The sequence below is a fragment of the Rhyacophila brunnea genome, unplaced genomic scaffold (genome assembly GCF_057557595.1).
Source record: "Rhyacophila brunnea isolate RB1 unplaced genomic scaffold, BYU_Rbru_1.0 scaffold_1, whole genome shotgun sequence".
Lineage (NCBI taxonomy): Eukaryota > Metazoa > Arthropoda > Insecta > Trichoptera > Rhyacophilidae > Rhyacophila > Rhyacophila brunnea.
Window position 1 is genome coordinate 8,062,212 of NW_028232751.1, and position 22,083 is coordinate 8,084,294.

Sequence of the window (22,083 nt, forward strand, 5' to 3'; positions counted from 1 at the left end):
TCGCAAATCTGCACGAGTCATTTCTGGTCATCAAGGACATGACGTCCAAGGAAAATGGAAGTAAGCTAGACATCGCAAACCCGACAAAAAATTACAGTCCTGTTAAACCTTTTATGTTAATTAATAACATTTTGTTTCCAACCGGTGAGCTGATTTTCTTAATGGAAATATATTTCCGTTATTACTAAGTTTAGGTACCTATTTCTATATATACCTAATGATTATTCTCGATTTGCCGCCCTTGGAGTAACTGCCGCCCCCAAGCGATGCTCAATCTGCCTACCCCCACTGGACGTCACTGCATCTGAAGACGAATTAACAGGATTTTGTTTGTGTTTTTATATAATGGATTTTCGACTTCAACTGACACCTTTCATCCGCATTGACTCATTATATCGAGGATCCACTGTATTTATAAAATAATACACTTTTTTGAAAATTTGAAACATAATCCAACGTTTGGACTAGGTGAAATGTTGATTCATTTAAAAGAGTTACATTCTATTTCACTCATATAATTATGTAGGTAGGTATAATTAGTAGCGAAGGGTGGAGGTAGACTTGATCCGACATAAATTTGTCAGTCATACGTGTTTGTTTTCATTGAACTAAGACTACAAATTGCAGACAGTGTTGGTTAATTTCTAAAATTCAATTAAGCCCTGCTTCACCAAACCAATATAGATAATAGTAAAAAACTATTCGCCTATTTATCGCCTAAAATTATGCCACTAAATCATAAATGTAAGTAGTAACCTACGAGTATATAAATAGAAAAATATTTTTTATCTTTTATGGTTTGAATTAGGCAGGGCATAATTAATTTTAAATAACTAACTAACATGGCCTGTAATAAAAAAATGTATTCTTAATTCAACGAAAACAAATAAGTATGATTAAAAGAGTGTGGGATCGAAGAGGATCGCCCATACCATTCCTAAACTATTATGGTTTGGTTAGGCAAGGCTTAATTGAATTTTAAAAACTAACCAGCACCATATGAAGATTGTATTCTTAGTTCAATGAAAACAAAAAGTTTAGTATGCGCTATTTATGTCGAATCTTAACAGCCTACCTCCACCCCTCGCCACTGATATATTAAAAAAACTGTTACATACTGTTACCTGGGAGGGTCCATAGATTAATTTAACGTTTTGATCACTTTTATAATCGTATTGCACGAGTGATAATAATAAATTAATCATAATTATTATAACATATTTTTATAGAAAACGAACCCAGCTTTATTTATCTGGAACTCATTGATATTATTTAAATAATGTTATCTAGTTAATTGAATACCAATGTAACATTAAAATAACATTAACAATAATATTTCACGGAATATTAGAATATAATTAAATAATAATAAAAGCAAATTTTGAATGACTTTGAAGAAATACTAATTAATAATGCAATATTGTTATTAATTGTTATATATTACGCACTGTGTAGCATGTAGGTACGTCTAATTTTAATATGCGTATAGATACTACTCTTTGACTTAATTAAAGTCTTTTTCTGGCGTGCCTTATTGTGAAGGATCACCGCCATCTTTAGATTAATAAAGCCTGAGCATAACTTTTTGCACACGTAATCAATGGTCCACTTTTAAGCTGTCAAAATCAGATCCTAGATTGCTTGACATATTGATTCGCCTTTTCTCGTTTCAAATTTAATTATAAAAAATTCTCAAATCAAATATATTAACTATCAGTGTTATTAATAAATACTATGCATTCCTGTTATTCATCAGCTGTCGAAGTCAGACTAGTCCTTCACACAAAAACCGGTGGAAATATCGATTTCCAAAAAATATTGATCTATGCATTACATTTGTAGAAGGTGTGTTAATGCTAGTGTATTGTTTATCATATAACTTATCTATTCAAATCAAACCATTCCCTGTGTGAACACGACAGACGCGTCAGTATGAGCACTCTATAGAGCAATGAAAGAGAAAGAAAGAGAAATAGCATCTCTGGGGCTAAGGCGGAGGGAGTTAGCGGAGGACAGAAAGGAGTAGTTAGAAACATTTGCCGAAGGTGATCAAGACTCCTGCATTGAAGAAGTAGGAGTTCGTTCTGGTTAATTAATTAATTGAACTGGCGTTTATGTGGTATAATCGCATTATAATGGTTTTATTTGAAAATAAAGTCATTTTTGTTAATTCTACTATAATTTCTACTTATTATTATATATCTTTATTTAATTCTAATTATTATACTTTTCTACTTGGATTAAATTAGAAATACTAAAATGATTATGTTTTTAAATCATTAATTCTAGTTACTTATATATACATCATGGCCCCCATAAAGGGGCGCTGACAGGGCTCTAGCCTGGAGGCCCGGGCTTAAAGGGGGCCCGGCGTGGTGATTCGACCAGTTAAGTAAGATAACCATACACCACAGATTAACTGTAATACTGAAAAAAGTCGCCTGCGGTGCTATTTTAACTTAAAGTATAGTACCATTTAAAATTACTGTGCGATGCAATTAAGTGTAATATTATGATGATTGATATAATTAAACGACAATTTAAGTGTAAAATTTTCCTGACTAATGACAATAACTATTTTTCCAATATGATGAAGGTTTGCAAGTTACTTGACTACAACAAAAGGGGTTCGTGATCAGTGCTTCATAATATTATGATGCCAAGTGCTGACAACTCAATAATTCTAGATTTATTTAAAAATACAAAGTATCGCTAAAAATAGACGAAATACCCCTAATTTTACCTCGCGGAACCTTGGGATTCCACGGAATACCTACCAGTTGAGGAACACTACTGTAGAACATCACACTGCCCTTATCCTTAGCGATAGGTAGGGGGGGCGCCAAACATCTTGGCCTGGGGGCCCGCTTCAGGATGTGAGGGCCATGATATACATAGTTACCTAATATCTATAAAATTTCCGTAAACAAGATAGGTGGTATGGGTCAACAGTTTTTACAGGGGAAATTACCTAATGTAGATATGTAGGCCTTTTTTATATCATTTATTTTATTTGCATTTTGGTATAATATGTAATAATTAAGACCTACTTATGCCTAAAAAACTAATTAAAATCTACAAGTATTAGAGTGATAAGTGATTAAATGTTTATATTTGAATTAATGGCATTACAGCTGTTAAAAAAAATTAAACATGGAACATGCTTTGTCTACTGATTCTCTGAATGCTGGTAGTCCAAATTAGAAAGAAAATTTATTTGTCAAAGTAACTGAATCCAAAGGATTCAAATAATTTTACTTTTCTGAAAATTATGTAATTACAATAATAAAACTAAAGAAGTAATAATAACAGACGAACAATACGTCGCACATAATGACGTAGGCTACTTAGAACGTAAACAAATAATCGGGGCGTAAGTAATCAGGGCGGGGCGCGGGTGGGCTGCGCGTCTATAGTTATTATACGTATATTTTTCGTAACGCTTTGTTATTAACGCTCCATGTTAAAATAATTATATTGATCTATCACGAGGGCAGAGTTTTAGGTGTTTTCAATCATCTCTCAGTTACCAGGAATTGTTATTGTATAAGATACAATATTATATTTTTTTATCTGTGGGCGAACAAATAATTGTCTACCCGGCAACAGTGGCAACCCAGCGTTCTACGGTGCTACGAGGTACATGTCTGGCGTAGAAACAGCGTAGGTGCAAATGCGTAGACATGAAACTTCAGAGATTTTGTTTAACAAAGCGGCTTTCTCTTAATTACGTCATTAGATTTCAATAACAATAACAGTCATTGCGTAAAATTGTCATTTTTTCTGTCAACAAGCAGTTGATATGCTTCATTTCAACACGATTGAAGTAAATATTTACGTATACTAATTTATAGTACATATCTACATATAATTAAGGCAAATACTTCACCTACAGGGAACTCGGAACTTTCTGTTCTGTGTTCACCTAGCAGAGGCACCAAAGTATTTTACAACGTTTTTATTAGCTCGTATTCTTATTTGTCCGGTGGTTGTTTGTCCGGTACAAATCTTTCAATCGATTTTTAACGAACTTCCCGACTAGCTAGACATTTGAAACTTTTAGAATATATCAGAACACGATGCCAATACATTGTTTTAATACTTTTAGCCATCTTTAAGTAGAATTGAATTAATTTTCAGTTAATTCTGTTTTGTATGAAAAGTTATTTCGACACCATTATTGGTTGCTAGCTGGTTTCCTAGCAACTAAATTATTAATATATACGTGCGTTACTATGGAAATCAATATGACATTTCAGTATTATTTCTATCAAGTACAATTTTTTTTTGTTTGTGCTAGTCAAGTCAAGTTTATATGATTCAACAGAAAATTAAAAAAAACGTTGTATATAAAAAGTTCTTTTTATCTTGTAATTATTTTGCATAACTTTATTAACACTTCTTCAATCTAATTCGTGTATATTATTTAAATTGGACTCTTGTATGTAACTTTTTGTTATCTACCTGCATACTCGAACATGACATTTTCATCATACTTACTAATAGAAAATTGCTAATAGGTACTATTTATCTATAATTAACTATTTTTATTAATTTTATTAATTTTTTGACGTATTGTGAACATTACAAATCATAAGTTTAAGACGTTCAGAACATGACATGAAACATTATTATAAAGATGAAAGAAAAAAAGAAAAGTAATAAAAAGGATAAAATGAAAATATTAAAAGAGAACATAATATAAACAAACAAATGCAAAAGCAGTGAAAATACAATTATACACGTTATATAGAAGTTCAAAGAAGTACAGCGAGTTTGTTAACGAGACCCTATTTAAAAAATATATATAAAATAGCGTCCACCTAAGCTCACCACCCGAAGCAATTTGGTTGACCATAGTTATCGCCCTCCCAATTGGCATTACCAGTGGCAGGTTGGTTCTGCACCTTGGAAGAATAAACAACTGATGCTCCCCATTTCTAAGATAGTTATCAGGGACACACAGGTCAATACTGCCCAGAATGGCAGAGTTCTCATATTTTATACCTCGTATAAGTCGAAAAAAATACGCACCTAGCTAAATAAAGATTTCTTCTAAATTGCAGACTGCAGTATGTAAGCATGCCTAAGAGAAAGTCAATTGGATAAAGCCACGGATAGTATCCATATAACCTCAAGTAAAGGTTTATACAATCAATAATTACACAAGATTTTAAATATGTTAATGGTCATACATAATTAAATTATTTAAGATATCAGAAACATAGGTACATATTGAAAAATATAATAGGTACCCAGTGGTACCCACACATTATTTTCAAAAATATGTTTTCTAATAGGTAAGTTTCCGAGGTTTTCCAAATTGGTTACACGTCTAGACTTTCCTTTGGATATACTTAAATAGATGTCAGTATTTGGCCACGTATTTTTACTGTCTGGGTTCTGTCAATGAAAACGTTTTCATTCTAATTTGGTAGTGTTGACGATTACGTGTCAGATAATAATTATCAGCTGATCAGTTGTTTATAGTTCGACCTAGCTGTCCGTCATTAATATTAGGAAAAAAAACTCATTATAATATGGCTTCTTAAAATCGTAATTTTCACTTACTCAATCCAATACAATCGCAGTTTTTTTTTCTTCGTTTTCTTACCGGGAACATGTCGTCGGTGTTTTGTAAAAATGGCGAATCAACCATTTTGGCGAAATCGAGATTTTAATGAAAATATAATATGTACCCCACTAGCTTTGTTGTGTAAAAACGGCGAATTTTTATCTCCACAGGAAAGTACTTCAAAACGATAATCGACTAAAATTAAATTAATTAAAATTACGAAATAAAAAGCAAATGTGACATATTAGGCCTTTTAAAATATTATATAATAATACCTATTATAATGACAGTATTCTTTCTAAGCTTTATTATAAACTTGTTAGATATTTATAATCATCTACAGATAAAAAACAAATAAATTTAAAAAGTTAAAAACCCTCCTCCTGTAAAGTAGCAGTTTGGTTAATTCGCCCTTTTTGAAAAGCTTTTATTTTCGAGTACAAGTTTTATTTTTATAAAATTACCGTTTTTTATAATCAAATGAATGACAAAATGGAATTCATAGGTGGTGACCTAGGGTCGGCAGGTTATATGAAAGTATGGTGAAGCAGGCAAGTATGGTGAGGCAGGCTGGTAATCAAATTGCGGCAAAATTTCCACGAATTATATGGGTACGTTATAATGACCAAAGTAAATCCTACGTGATGCCCTGAATTTATTTTATCGCGTCGCTATTTCTCGTAAGTTGTCGGTTATTGTTGGCCTGCTTCATTCAGTTGTATGAGAAAGCCGATTGCTTGCACCTCTCTTTATTTAATAGCTCTATGGTGGTGACTTACCGTCAAAAATTTAACAATATATCGAAATGTTTGCTCTGAATACGAGTTCGAATCCCACCACTGGCAAAAATTGAGAAGATTTTAAAAATGCATTAATTTATATTATATTGTTTTTGCTTTTTTTTATTATTAAATCATAATAATATATTATAACGTTACAATACTAATGGGGATTTAAAAGATATGTAAACGTAAACAACGATAATAATAAAAGAGTAAAACAAAAAATAAGATGGGAAAATTTGTAAAATTATTCATCATTTTTATTAAATAATTTGGATTATGTGAAATGGCCATAAGTTTGTAGGTATGTATTGTGCTAAGCCGATTCGATGACCAACCATTTAGGTAGGTATATCGGATAGGTAAATTGTGTTTGAAAACTGCTTAGTCTTTGTGTAAGATTTTTATATTATGTTTTTTATCACTTTCTTGAGCAATCGAAGTGATCGAGTGAATCGACGCCATAATTTTGCATTAGAAGATGTTATTAGTGTTACTATCACCCAAAGTGGAGTAGCCGTAGCAGTGACGTCCCGTGAGGGTAGGCAGATTGAGCGTCGCTTGGGGGCGGCAGTTACTCGAAGAGCGGACAATTGAGGGGAAACATCAGGTAAAGGTACCTACATAGAAATAGGTACCCAAACTTCGTAATAACGGAAATATATTTCCATTAAAAAAATCAGAAATAAAATGTATTAATTAACATATAAGGTTAAACAGGACTGTAATTTTTTTGTCGGGTTTGCGATATCTAGTTTACTTCCGTTGTTCTTGGACGTCACGTCCTTGATGACCAGCAATGATACGTGCAGATTTGCGAATTATATTTGAATTATAGGTAGATACATACTAAACTAATTAATTTATCCAAATATTTTTGTCGGTCACTCGCGACTTTTGAAAAATGTCAGGTGTATTTCTATATGTATCTGAAACCGTGGTCTCGCAATACTGTCTATTGAAGTGGAGATGGGATTTCAATTAGTTTTCGTTGTATATATTTTTAGTAGTGTATCCATACAACACATTTCTTAGATATTGGAGTCATGAAAGGATGATAAAAAATGGTATTTTGGCGCTGCTTATGGACGGCATTTTGTCTAGGGACGTCACTGAGCCGTAGAGAGGCTACATAATATTATTATGAAACACTGGGTGCGGTGTGTGATTTCCGTATCTGGCAAAAAATACTTGCTGATTTCTAACGCGTGTTTAGTCCCGAATTATTTAGTTTAGAATTAATTAAGTAATTTGGTAATTTATAATAATATTAACACAATAGCTGGAATTTTATGATAAAAATACTATTCCACAAAAACCGACGGCACCTGTGAACATCCTTAAGTACTTTTGTGTTCGGTTCTACCTGGCCATTTATTTCGCGTAGTATTATACTATAATATAGTCTGATGAATGGTGATAGACAAAGATGCACTTATTACGGTAGAAAAGGATGTCAACAAAACATTGCATTATCGATTTAGTTGCAGACCTATCAGCCCTATGCAGTTTCTGCTAACCTGATACACTTCCCCTTAGGTTGTGATAACAACCCGTTAGGTGGTGATAGTACGATAACTCTACAAAATACCTAATTTTTCTGGAAAGATATAAAATTGATTAAAAAAAAAAATCACAACATATTTTATAAAACTACTTTTACAATAATTATAATATTTATACAGGTGTCTGATAGTTTGACGTGTAGTTAAAAAGGTTATTTGATACAAACAATCATGCAGACTTAGGTACTGTGTTAGTTCTTTGCATTATCAAAAATAAACCCCACCATTCTTACTAATCAGTAACACATGGCAATACAATATAATTTAGATTGTTTTATATTTCTACATATTAATATAATATTATATACAACTTTTACAACTATTGATCAGTTCAGCGCTCGAAATGGATTTTTTAGGAACCGGAGCGCTCGATAATAAACATAAGTAAATATTAGATTTTTGGGTACTGTTCGGTTATACGGAATACAGCGGCAAACACATTTTGAAAATACCCGATATACTGGATTATTTGTTAGTTACGGTTAGGTTTGGTTAGGTTAGGTAAGGTTTGGTTAGGTTAACCTAACAAATAATCCAGTATATCGGGTATTTTCAAAATGTGTTTACCGCTGTATTCCGTATAACCGAACCGTACCTCATGATTTTTGTTATATGGCGTACCAAGCTCAGACGGTCATATTATTTTTTCCACGAGACGGAGCAATAATCTTGGAAATTTCATGAAGTAGAGCTGTGCTACGGTGTGCTCCGATCATTTCTAGCCCTGGATTAGTAGCAGTTTAATTGGAAGCGTAAGAAACGCTCCGTTCGTCAAATATATGGAAACTCTTAAAAACATATGCGTCTTTTTCAGTCTGCAGTTTTTAAAATATGAAAATCGATGTTTTAAACTAAATATAACATATTATGTACATTAAAACTATGGTAAATTAAAAATATATGCTCTAAATTTAATTTTTGAACATGACTAATAAGCTGGGATCTTTAAAATGAATTAACATTTTTTTAAATTGTGAGTTTATCTTTGACTTTGAATAAAAAATATATTTCTTTTTACTGATTACATTTTAGTTATGTGTTACACACATACAATATAATAATAGTATAAATTACCAGCTTCATATTTTTCAGCAAGGTGTGTGCCTTCGGTAGGCGACGTATTCATCTTAAATTTTAATTTCGACATGGTCATAATAATGAAGATCGATTTGATATAAATAAAAAAGATTTTTATTTATATAAATTATATTAATTATTAAAAAAACCCAAATTGCAAGTTTAATATTTTTCCGCTTGATGCCTCTGCTAGGTAGAGTAAAATTAAAACGACTACGTGTGACGCATTTATCAACTAACGTGAAGCTAATACGGTTTGCAGAAAATATTGTATCAGGGTAGCAGAAAATGCATAGGGTAGATAACAGTTCTGAAACTGAATTCTATTGCAATATGCAATGTTTTTCTGACATACCATGATATTATTTTGCTTTTTAATCAATTATTACTAAAATAAGGTCGTCTGATCATGATATTTAGTAGTATGGATATAATGTAGGTAGATAGATACCTATTTAATAATATGTAGTGATTAAAATACTCTTTAATTGTTGAATTTGTAGATATTGCCAAGATTAAAATGCCATTATAGCTCAGTCATATAGTTAGTAAGGAGTATTCTTGAATACGGGTCCATTATCTAGAGCAGTGCTTCTCAAACTTTCTCATACCACGGCCCCCGAAATCAGAAAAAATAAATCCAAGGCTTCCCTACCCAAAAATTTTAGTCTTTAGTGACCAAAAGTAAGTAATTTATTTAACATTAATTATTATTATAGGTACATTTTTATTAAAAATAGTAGAACATTTCATCTAACTAACTAAACAATTTAATGATAGGGGGTGTTTGCATATTTTTACATAATAAATCAATATCCGGTACAATATTTGAAATGCTAATTCGCCGGGCTAATTGCTCCAAAGTCTCCGTTGAAAGACACGACCAGTGTTTATATTTTATTATCAGTAATAATTAAAATGCTGTTTCGCATAGAATGTTGTCACTTTTGCAATTGACGGATATTCTTGCTGTCACCTTATTCTCCTTTAGACTTCTTTCATTAAATTCGACTTCAAGGGAATTATCTGATCTAATATCAACCAACAATTCTTCTTGAGCTGCCATATTTTAAGGATTTAGCAAATGGTGTTCTTATGCAATTGTACTTTTGGTCTTCATTTAAGTTTGGGAAATACCTATATGTTGAAAAATCGTTGTGATTCGACAATGTGATCAAGTACCTATAACACGTTTAATTTATTCATTAATATTTCATTGGTGGTAAGACACTCTCATTTAAGCATGAAAACATGTCAGTGCATCCTTGATTAATACCTTTTGACCACGAAGAAAGTTTTTTTTAGAAAGCTTGATGTTTGATATACAGAATTAAAATGTTAATTACTTTTCCCTGAAGAGAAAGATTCAAGTCATTTACTAATCCGCCAAATATGAAGCAAAATCCATTTTCATCACTAAAGTGGGAAGAAAGGTCTGATTTTTTGTCATGAAGAAATAGGCGAAGTTTATTACTAAGTTCTACAATAATTATTATCCATATCGGATATAGTAATAATATGATCGTGTAAAAATTCGACCTCAAGATTTTGACTGATTTGTATCAGGTATCGTTCGGTGATCACGTTATGGTTTTTGTTTTTTCAAATACTGAAATATTTCGCGGCTCCCTGGCAGGAGCTCCACGGTCCCCAGTTTGAAAAGTACTGATCTAGAGTCCTTATGAGGTTTCCTACAAGTTTTTTTAGAACGTGTCGAAAAGAAATTTCTTTATTTTAACGTGTAAGTAACTGTTTTACTTTTGATAACTTCTCAAACGAGTATTTTCCGACTATCTCTCTTCAAGGTATGTATGCTTGCCTGTTATTCACTTGAAGCTCGTGGGTTCTTCCCGTGGCACAGTTTTCAATCCTGAAATTCTGTAAAAAAAATGAATAAGTGCGTAACTGTCAATTACATGCGTGGTCGCAGCCCTGACCTCTTTTGAATGAAAACTGTCCGGCACCAATATCGACTGCTGTGGGTTGGTCGATTACATGTAAATTGTACGTAACACATTTCACCGTGGCTCAGTTCGCCGTGAGCTTTCTAATCGGAAAGAGATGACCGAATACTATACGGTCTCCATTTTTATTAGATTTAATATGAACATTATGTCATATTTCTGATTCATATGTCTGGTTTTGTCAAAATTCATAAATTCAAGAATGAAAACCTAACAAATAATCCAGTATATCGGCTATTTTCAAAATTTGTATAGGTACTGCTGGCATCCAGTAAACTGAAAACGTAAACCGACAAGAACCATGTTTTATTTAGACATGAATTTTATGTCAGTACTACACGACTCAAAGAGGTTGGACGGTCTTTAATATACGGCCATATATTTCCGATACAACATTTCACGGTGAAGTGTGTTACGGCGAACTGCATACGTACAAGTTTCTGGACACGAGGTTGGTCGCTGGTCAACACACTTAGAAGCCCAATTATTACTCGATAATATTAACGATAGAAAAATAAATGAAAATAATTTTACTTCTTAATTATTAGTATTATAATAGTTAGGTTAATTAATTTTGGGTAATTATTGAGTTTGGAAAGAAATAAATCATTAAACCCACATTAACTGATTACATTGCTCCAGGTATTTATTAATTAAATAATTAGAAAAACACAAAATTTGACTTAATAAGTAGAAGTGAACGGTGTAAACATTAAATATGTAGATGACCCAATCACATTTTTTTTATAATTTTCAAATAATGTCTTTTAATTGGTATTTTTATTAAAGTTGTTATAAAAACGCATACCTACTGTGAAAATCATTTTCTATAAAAATGTATGTCTACCTATCATTATAATTGTACTGTTTTTTCATCACTTTTAAATATTCGGTCACATTAAAAACAATAATTTCTCATGCTTGTCTTTGTAAAGGTTTTTTGTTATACCCCGATCGAGATGGGGTATTCATTGTAAAACTGTACAAAATATACTATTGTATCATTAAACAGACTTCTCACGCATAAACGCTGCGTTTACACACCTAATATAATTATGCGCACGATAGTAAATGCGTTTTTAAGTTGTTTAGCTACACTGCTACAGTAACAGCATACCAAAAACCAACACTCGTACATACGGTGCTACGGCAGCCATCTAGGAAAATGTCGGACGATTTCCAGTTTTTCAGCGATATCTCATCCTAATTGGAATGGGCCCATTGTTTAACTGACTATTCTCGTCATCATGCGATCCTAATACTCGATTCATCTGACCTAACGAATGCGAGAGATATACGAGTATCTTTCTCCCTCCTGGTCCCAAATTGTCGCTTGTTGCATACGTTACGCTTTCCCGTTACTTATTTCGTACAAATGCATAGGTCAGTCATATTGATTAAAATATATTTTTGCTAACGTACCAGTCTGCCAACTTTATGATTTCCAGATAGAGCAATCTATTTTAGTTTCTAATTAACTATTTCTTTTATTCAACGAATACTTCACAAGATTTAAAAATGTACCATTCTAATTATTGAACATACATAATACAATTCTGAAAACACTAATGAGAAAATATAGCCAAAAGAAAAAATCTTTTTTGAAAAAAGTAAGACACCCGGTAAGAATCGCACCAACGTCTCTTGGGCTTCACGCCCTGTGCATTACCACTATGCTACGACTGCCATGCTTAATTGCTTGTGAATTATTCGTTGAATAAAAGAAATAGTTAATTAAAAATTATTAGCAAGTACAAGTAAGTTACAACAGAAAAATATTGGAGTGATCCGTGACGTCGGTTAGCAATTAAAGTAATATATGCTTTGATATAGAATACAAAAATCGATTGCCTACCGTAACTCAATTTAGAGAACGCTTATGAGCAAGTATTAATAAGGCCAATATTCAAATTTACAATCCACAAAATTTATTTATTTATTGATATATAATTTTACTCATAAATAATACTTACATAAATATAGCCTCAAATCTTAATGAATAATCATATTAAAATCATAATAAAAGTTGCAACATTATTTGAAACACCCCAACGTCGCCGCGCAAAATAAATAATGTTGCATCGCAGGGCAAAACTTCCGTCCCACGTCCCACGCCAAATTAATGCGTTACATTTGCGCGCGTCACACGCCAAAAATACACTCAGATCTGTTTTCCCAAACGTGCCTAAAGAAGTATAACTTCAAAAAATGTAAGTTAAGTTATAGGTGTTCAATTCTTTTAAATAAATACTTGCGATTGTTGTCCTATATAAAAAAAATATGTCCTATATCTAGGTCGATACTTTTAACAGAAATTATTAATTCCTGAGTCGCTATGGTTATTAAGGTCACTATGGAGTTCATAATACGAATAAGTGAACTTAGTACTAAATTAATTACTAATATTATTATATTATAAATCTTACTGACTAACCTCATAAGCATTGTGTGTTCCTGATAGCAATACTCATGTGCAGGGAACACAGAATTAATCTGTTCTATGCTCATGTAGGGTTTGCAATACCGGTATTTCAAAACCGGTATTCCAGTATTTATCAATACCGAAATACTGGTTTTAAAAATCCAAAATACCAGAATTTTCGGTATTAAGAAAGCACACTCGTTCACGTTTTTGAAAATGAATTATAAGTCATGTGCTGCTAAAATGCAAATATATTGAGTGAATCCAACAGAGGTGAAAACATAATAAAACAAATTTCATCAAATATATTTATATAAGTTACCTAATTGTCGCGATGATTTATCATAATATTATTTAGAAATAGAAAACATCCGTGACAAAAATGTTCAATTATTCTATAATTATTGATGGACTGTACAAGCGTTGAATTTAAGAAGCTTTTCTTGCAGCCGGGACTTATTTGCACTTGATGAACTTTTGAGGGCTTTTGTTAAAATTATCAATATATTCAAATTATTTGTAAAAAGTCACTAGTTCTACAATTATGATCAATACATACATATTCTTAAATGTCAACTTAATAAATGTAGGTATGTAGGTTTTTGCTATAAAATAATATTTTTAAAAGATTTTAATAGCTATATTTTTATTGATAAGCACCTACTTCTGTTTTTTTAATATTTAAGAAATACCGGTATCCAATAAGAAATACCGAAAAACCGGTATTGGCATTTTCATTCGGTATTGCAATCCCTATGCTCATGTGATGGTAGAGAAAGTTTGAACATACATCTATGGTTTGAACATTGGCATTATTTATCTCTTTTCTCAATGCACCTGTTTCGGTCATGCAGGCATGCGCTGTGACTCGTTGCACGCGTCGCACAGTTCATTCATAAAATTATATCAGCTATATCGATTGAATTTAACGTCTACCACCTACAATTGGATGCATTTTATGATTTCCGGATAGCGCAATTCTATTCTAGAACCGCTGTTGCTAGGGAACCGTATCCATGTTGCATACGCGTTGTTACTTCTCGCGAAAATATTTTATGCAAATAATCTCGATTAAGGGTTTCCCAAACTTTTCCTACGATGGAATTTTATTGGAGCACCTTGTTTATCTTTTAGGGTAGTTAAATAATACATAATTAACAGAATTTAAAAAAATGAGAAATAACAATAATTATTTATTTGGTGATTATTTTTAAAACAGAATTAAATTCTTCATGACTTCGATGATTTTGGGTCCTTGAATTTCAAATCTTCTTGCTTTCAGGCACAATATTGGAAAATAGAATAATTCTTATATCGAGCGTGTTCCTGGACTTTGACTTCGTTGCAGCATAATAAGAAAATCCTGCATCACCTGTCAATACGAAGTCAAATGTGTTTGAATTTGTTGCAGCCGTTGCTGTATATAAAACCATTCTGGGTTTTCGCAAATCACCTATTCACGTTCCGCGGAACATAGTTTGGGAAAGCGTTGTGAGTGGATGTATGTATTAGTATCATGGCCCTCAAAAGGAGGGCTGACAGGGGTCTAGCACAGAGGGACCCGGCCTGGTGGATCGACCAGTTAAGTGAGATAAACATGCACCACAAATTTGCTCTAATAGTAAAAAAAGTCACCTGTGGGGATATTTCACGTGTGAATTTTAAATTTATAATTATATTTAGACTGTTTCCTGATTAATAAAATGACTATTTATCCAATCTGGCGTAGGGTCACACGTTACTTGGCTACAGGGTTGCCAGACGTCCCTCTTTGAGCGGGATTGTCCCGAGTTCAACAGACAATTCCCGGGTCCCGCATTGCCTCTGAAAATTCCGACTTAACACAAGTTGTATAATATGTACAAAAATGTACAGTTAATGAGGCTTGCTTAATTTTTGTAGACAGCCTGGCGTACCACCTTTTATGAATAATATTTAAAACTGACTAGCTGAAAGCTCGCTAAAATACTTTTAATAAAACTGTTTGTATACATTTTTGCACTTAGATTTAGATCAAAATAATGTTTGTTCCTGTAATTGTATCTAATCAATATATTTTAATAACTGTGATTCCTGCGGATTATTATGTGACTATTTTAATATGTTCTCTTCTGTGTACATAATATTATGTACTTATTTACATATTATATTATAAGTTTAAATAACTATTTCATTTATTCAACGAACAATTCACAAGATTTAAGAATGTACCATTCTAATTATTGAACTCTCATGAGTGTTTCCAGAATTATGTATAATTATTATATAATGGTACATTCTTAAATCTTGTGAATTATTCGTTGAATAAAAGAAATAGTAGTTATTTAAAATTATTAGCAAGTTCAAGTAAGTTACAACAGAAAATATTGGAGAGATCCGTGACGTCGGTTAGTAATTAAAGTAAGTAATAAATTCTTTAATTTAGAATACAAAAATCGATCGCCTACCGTAACTCAATTTGGAGAGCACTAATGAGCAGGTATTAAAAAAAAACAATAGTTAAAGTATGTAGCAATTAATCATGGCAGTCGTAGCATAGTGACAATGCACAGGGCGCAATAACCAAGAGACGCAGGTTCGATTCCTGCCGGGTGTCTTACTTTTTTTCGTAAAAAGTTATTTGTTGTAACTTTACAATATTTAGACACTTCATACACAAAAATACATATTTGTACACTTTAGGATAATATTTATCGCATATCCCATGTCAAATTATTTATTAGTGGTTTAAAATAATTGAAGACAATAATAATTACATATTAACAGCTACCTATTACTTACAATTGGAAATAACCTCTGTAATATTGTTATACTTAGTTATAATTATTACTTCATTTAAATTATTATTTTTAATAATAACACGACTTAGTGTCTTCTAAGTAATTATTTAATTGTTTAATGTTAATATTAATTAAAGAACATCAAGTTGAAGGTAAATCTATATTACATTTTTGCCAATGAAACTGTAATTAAATTTCATACTTACACTCTTATTAATCAATATTAATTAAGTTTTAATGATTAACAATACGTACAATAACACTTCCGACGACACTATATTTTCCAGTGCCTAGGTATTACAATTAAATTTAATACACCTACATAATAATATGTTTTTATTGCTGCGTAAACAGTCGGTACAAAAGTTATGATGTTATGATACCGTTTCGAGGTACGATTCTGCTGATAGATGATAGATGCTGTGCGGAGCGATGCGGAGACTGAGATCGGACTGACACTAAGATTACTAAACCGACTAAGTATCGTAAGAGTCGTTATTTATATACATGAATATTAGGTAAACTGTGTGTCATTGTTGATTGCAATTGCAATTGGGAAATCTGCTAGCCTCTGAATTATTGCAACTTTGAGCGTTTCGATGATCTAGCCCGAGGCAGTCGAACCACATCGAAGAATGTCATGCGTGTAGAATTTGCTGACTGTAGATGACGATTCTTAAATTGTCGAAATAATGCTGACAAGGCTCGAAATCATTGACCGCTATAACTACTTAACTATACAATTAATAATATTCGATTCGTATCAGCAATTGGTTGTACTATTTACCTACTTACTTTTTAAAAGTATATTTTCGTAGCTAATAACTAGCATATACCTATGCTTCTAAATGTGTACTCAATATTTTATAAAAAAATAATAATATCAAGATTCATGAATATGTTTTATTTAAAATATTAGTTTATGCATGTTTAGGTACTTTGTTACAATACATGTTTCAATGCACTTTTTCCATACTCATGGTGCCAGTTAGGGAATCCAATCCCGAGCCAAAATTCTGATCCCGGGATTTCGGGATTACAATTTGACAATCCCGGGATTGCCTTTTTTTCCATTGTTAATATAAAAAAATTATATTTACAAATAACATTGATAAAATCGGTCAAAAATAAATCTAGTATAATTTATACTATTTAAGACATTCATTGTTAATATTCTATATCAACGTTCAATCTTGAAAATACGTCATAAGTTTAATGGAGTAAATAATATTGTAATATAAATAATAATGTGAATTTAATATGAGATTGCTGTTTCTGATAGTAAAGACATAATGGATGGATTAGCGAGATTTAAAATAGTAACCCAAATAATCATGGTGTACTTATGGCCTTTCCGCTTCATAAATCTAATTAGCCAGCCAAATATGAAACTGTCGTAAAACGTATGAGATCATGGTGGAATTACTTTGTTAAAAGTGCGAAGCATTGTTTTTTCCAATGTTAAAATTTTAAAAATAAAATTATAAAAGTTTCCAAAAAATAAAATGAATCGGCAACTTACACATGAGTATAAATCAAACTTCATTCAAACTCAGTTTATTTCTAATGTAGTTATTTATTATTAAAAGAATTTTTCTGTTATATTTTCGTTTTTATTTTATTTTCCATAAAAATTGATAAAAAACTCAATCCCGAAAGTTTCTGGATTATGTTTATCAAGCCCAGGATTCATAGGTATCGAAAATAGCTCGGGATCCCGGGATTGGAATCACTAATGCCAGTATAGAATGACGCTTTACCTTTACAAAGCAAACATTCACAATATTACGATGTCACTGAAAATGAAAATGACTTTATCACAAACACCCAATGGCGGGTTTGGGGACTTGGAGGCCGGAAGCACTGACTGAATTTGAAGCCCCCAACGAAAATCAAACATGAATTCCAATTACCAGCATACTAAGTAAAATATAATTGTACCTCTCTATATATTTCTCAGAATCACACCCTGAATAAAGCCTTAAATTGATGAAAAAATATTCCAGTTTGACATCGTTATACCCCGTTTATACGTGCCTGGATTTACTGCTGACAGTACGTATTATCGCGGCCAAAACAAGAAAAAGCACGTGTAAACACGTATTATCGTGCAAGTTGCAAGATTGAATGCATGTATCAAAAATGTTCAGCTGAATTTTCACGGAATAATTGTAACTTGTATGGCAGTGCGCAGTAGAAAGATAGTGGCAAGCCTGCCGGAAGAAATACGAACAACAATGACAACATCGCGCCTCACTTACGCTTAATGACGTCCCTAGATAAAAAGCCGCCCCTAGGCAGCGCCAAAATGCCGCCTCACTTTTTTAGACATTATTTTTATCATCCTTTCATGAGTCAAATATCTAAGAAATGTGTTGTATGGATACATTACTAACAAAATATCACACGAATCATTCGCAAATCTGTCGTTTCTGGTCACCAAAGACGTCGAAGGGCAAACAGAAGTAAACTAGATATCGCGAACCCGACAAAAGGTGAGTTGAATTTTTTAATGGAAAAATATTTTTGTTATTACTAAGTTTTTAGTAAGCTATTTCTATATATTCCAAATGATTTTCCTCGATTTGCCGCCCTTAGAGTAATTGCCGCCCCCAAGCGACGCTCAATCTGCCTACCCCTACGGGACATCACTGCTTACGCTGGAAGAATGAGATTGGAGAGACAGTCAGCACTCCTACGCGTAAACAGTTATTATCGTGATAGTTTAACATAGGTACACACTATTGGTGCAAGTAAATCCATGCATGCGTACAGGCGCTATAATTCAAAATAATCCTTATTGAAGATAATAGCGATAATCACAATAATATCGTCTCTGTTCTGGCAGAACACACTAACTGGAGATTACTAGTTTTGAGTAATTTGACTTTGAAGTTATTAAAATGTTTGAAATAATGGTCTATCATGTGAGTTTATTAAGTAATGGTAAAAAGGATGACTTTAAAATAAAGACTGTTTATTTATTAAAAAGGTTTCCAGACGGTAAAGTTTGAAATAAGGAACATTTTGGTACTAACTCAATATGTCATTTTTTCGAATTAGTGTCTTCTGCCAGAACAGTGACGATATATTAGTGTTTTACATTTTTGTGTAGGTAGGTACAGTTACGTTTCTGTTTGAGTAATAATTAATTCTCATTCTCCATTGTTTGTTTTTAAGTTTTAAAGACTGCCGCCTAATTGTTGTTGAAATTTATTAGAAAAATATTTTTTGAAAATATTTTGATGTTAAATAATTACAAGATAAAACGAACTTTTTATATACTTACAACGTTGTTAAATTCTGTTGAACCATATAAACTTGACTTGACTAGCTTAAACGATCAAAAAAATTTGTACTTGATAGAAATAATACTGAAATGTCATATTGATTTCCATAGTAACGCACGTATATATTAATAATTTAGTTGCTAGGACCCCAGACCCCTAGCAACCAATAATGGTGTCGAAATAACTTTTCAAACAAAACAGAATTAACTGAAAATGAATTCAATTGTACTTAAAGATGGTTAAAAGTATTAAAAAAATGCATTGGCATCGTGTTATGATATATTCTAAAAGTTTAAAATGTCTAGCTTAGTATTAGTTCAATGAAAACAAAAGTTATTTAAAAATCGATTACAAGATTTGTACCGGATAAAGAACCACCGGACAAATAAGAATATGAGCTAAGAAAAACGTTGCAAAATATATGACTATAAGCAAGTCAACAGTAGTTGTCAGAACCTGCAAGGTTAATGAAGTGCCCTAGCATTATTAATGCATTGGATTACGGATTTCTTCCGAAATAACTTTTCATACAAAACAGAATTAACTGAAAATGAATTAAATTCTACTGATAGATGGCTAAAAATATTAAAAGAATCCATTGGCATCGTGTTCTGATATATTCTAAACGTTTCAAATGTCTAGCTAGTCGGGAAGTTAGTTAAAAATCGATTGCATGATTTGTACCGGACAAAGAACCACCGGAAAAATAAGAATATGAGCTAATATAATAATAAAATATGAATGGATAAGAAAAGCTATTGCTGCAGAGAGGGATGCAGTCAACGATTACTACATGTTTTAACGTTACTTTATCCGGAGTATCGTCTGATCGCCTGATATTACGCGGAGCCTGATATCGACATAAGCGTCGAGCACAGTTTTATGAAAATGTTGAAATAATCACAATATTATTAACTTATTTTCTGTACCTAGAATGGTTGCCGCTCGGATGCCGTTTCATCAAAACATTCATTCTAGTGTTCGGTATCTGACATTGACATTGGCATTGACATCTACGTCATGGCGCTGTGTGCGATAACAGTATTACGTTGGTATTGGTGGTATTGCATTGGTTTTAGTTTCAGAAACAGCCGCAGTGACGCGTACGACTCGATATAGATGTCGAAGTCTATGACAAAAGTAATCTCATATTTTTGCATCGTTACCTTCCCACTTTAAAATATAACATTCTGAACAATAACGCGAATAGATTTCAAACAATATATATTATGTACCTTTATGTATTATATTTTATTATATACTTTATGTATTACCATTATGTATTAGGTAGAGCAGATAGCCAGTAAAATAAGTTTGATGACATGAAAGAAAATTGCCACCCTGGTTATTTTTTCTACGTTTACGTGTAACAATCACACGAGAAAAATTGCCTTTTCCTCTAATTTTATAAGAAGCGTCTTGGTATTTTACCACGTTTTTCTTAGCTCGTATTCTTGTTTGTCCGGTGGTTTTTTATCCAGTACAATCTTGCAGTCGATTTTTAACTTACTTCCCGACTAGCTAAACATTTGAAACTTTTAGAATATATCAGAACACGATGCACATGCATTCTTTTAATATTTTTAACCATCTTTAAGTAGAATTGAATTCATTTTCAGTTAATTCTGTTCAGAAAAATCTGTAAAAAGTAAAATATTATTTATTGGTTGCCAAGGGGGTGGTCCTAGCAACTAAATTATTAATATAAACGTGTGTTATTATGGAAATCAAAAGGAAATGTCAAAATGACATTTCAGTATTCTATATTTGTTTGTTTTTTATTCACTTCTTATCAAGTAGGTACAAGTTTGAGCATATTGAGCATAATAAATTCATGAAAATTTAAAAACGTTGTAGGTATATATGAAAAGTTATTTTTATCTTGTAATTATTTATATACAACTAGTATGCATCAGTCTTAAATAAAATTAGAGATTTTAAGTTCCAAAATAAGAATATTATAAGATTTGTATGATCGTACTACATACCTAATTACATAAAATACCTATATATTTAATAACAACTTTTAAACAGTTTTTTTTTTTTACTTTTTGCCACTCTTTGAATCCTGCCGCCCTCAACATCCCTGTTTGGCACGTCTTTGTGTCCCTACATAATAATATATATTGTGTGAGAGAATGTACACTAGTACTACTCTTATGTAAATGTATTTCACCATTCATTTTGATACTGTGTTATCCAGAGAACATTCTGATCGCCTGATATGCAGAATATGAAACTGGCTTCGCGGCGAGCACAGTTTCGTGAAAATGTTTATACTACGCCACAGGACGCCTCTGAAGCAATGGTACGATTAATCAATTTGATGGAACCATAAAGGATGTTATATTTTAAACTGTATAATATTTGTGGACATCTTAAACAGATTAAGTTTATATTATTGGTCTTATTATTTTACTTTAATATTTACTTTCTCTTCTTTTTGTTTTAGGTATATTGGTTGTAATTTATAACGAGTAAATAAGATTTTTTGGTACAGTTCGGTTATGAGGAATACAGCGGAAAACACATTTTGAAAATACTCGATATACTGGATTATTTGTTAGTTTGGGTTAGTTTAGGTAAGGTTAGGTTACGTTAGGTTAGGTTAGGTTTGGTTAGGTTAAT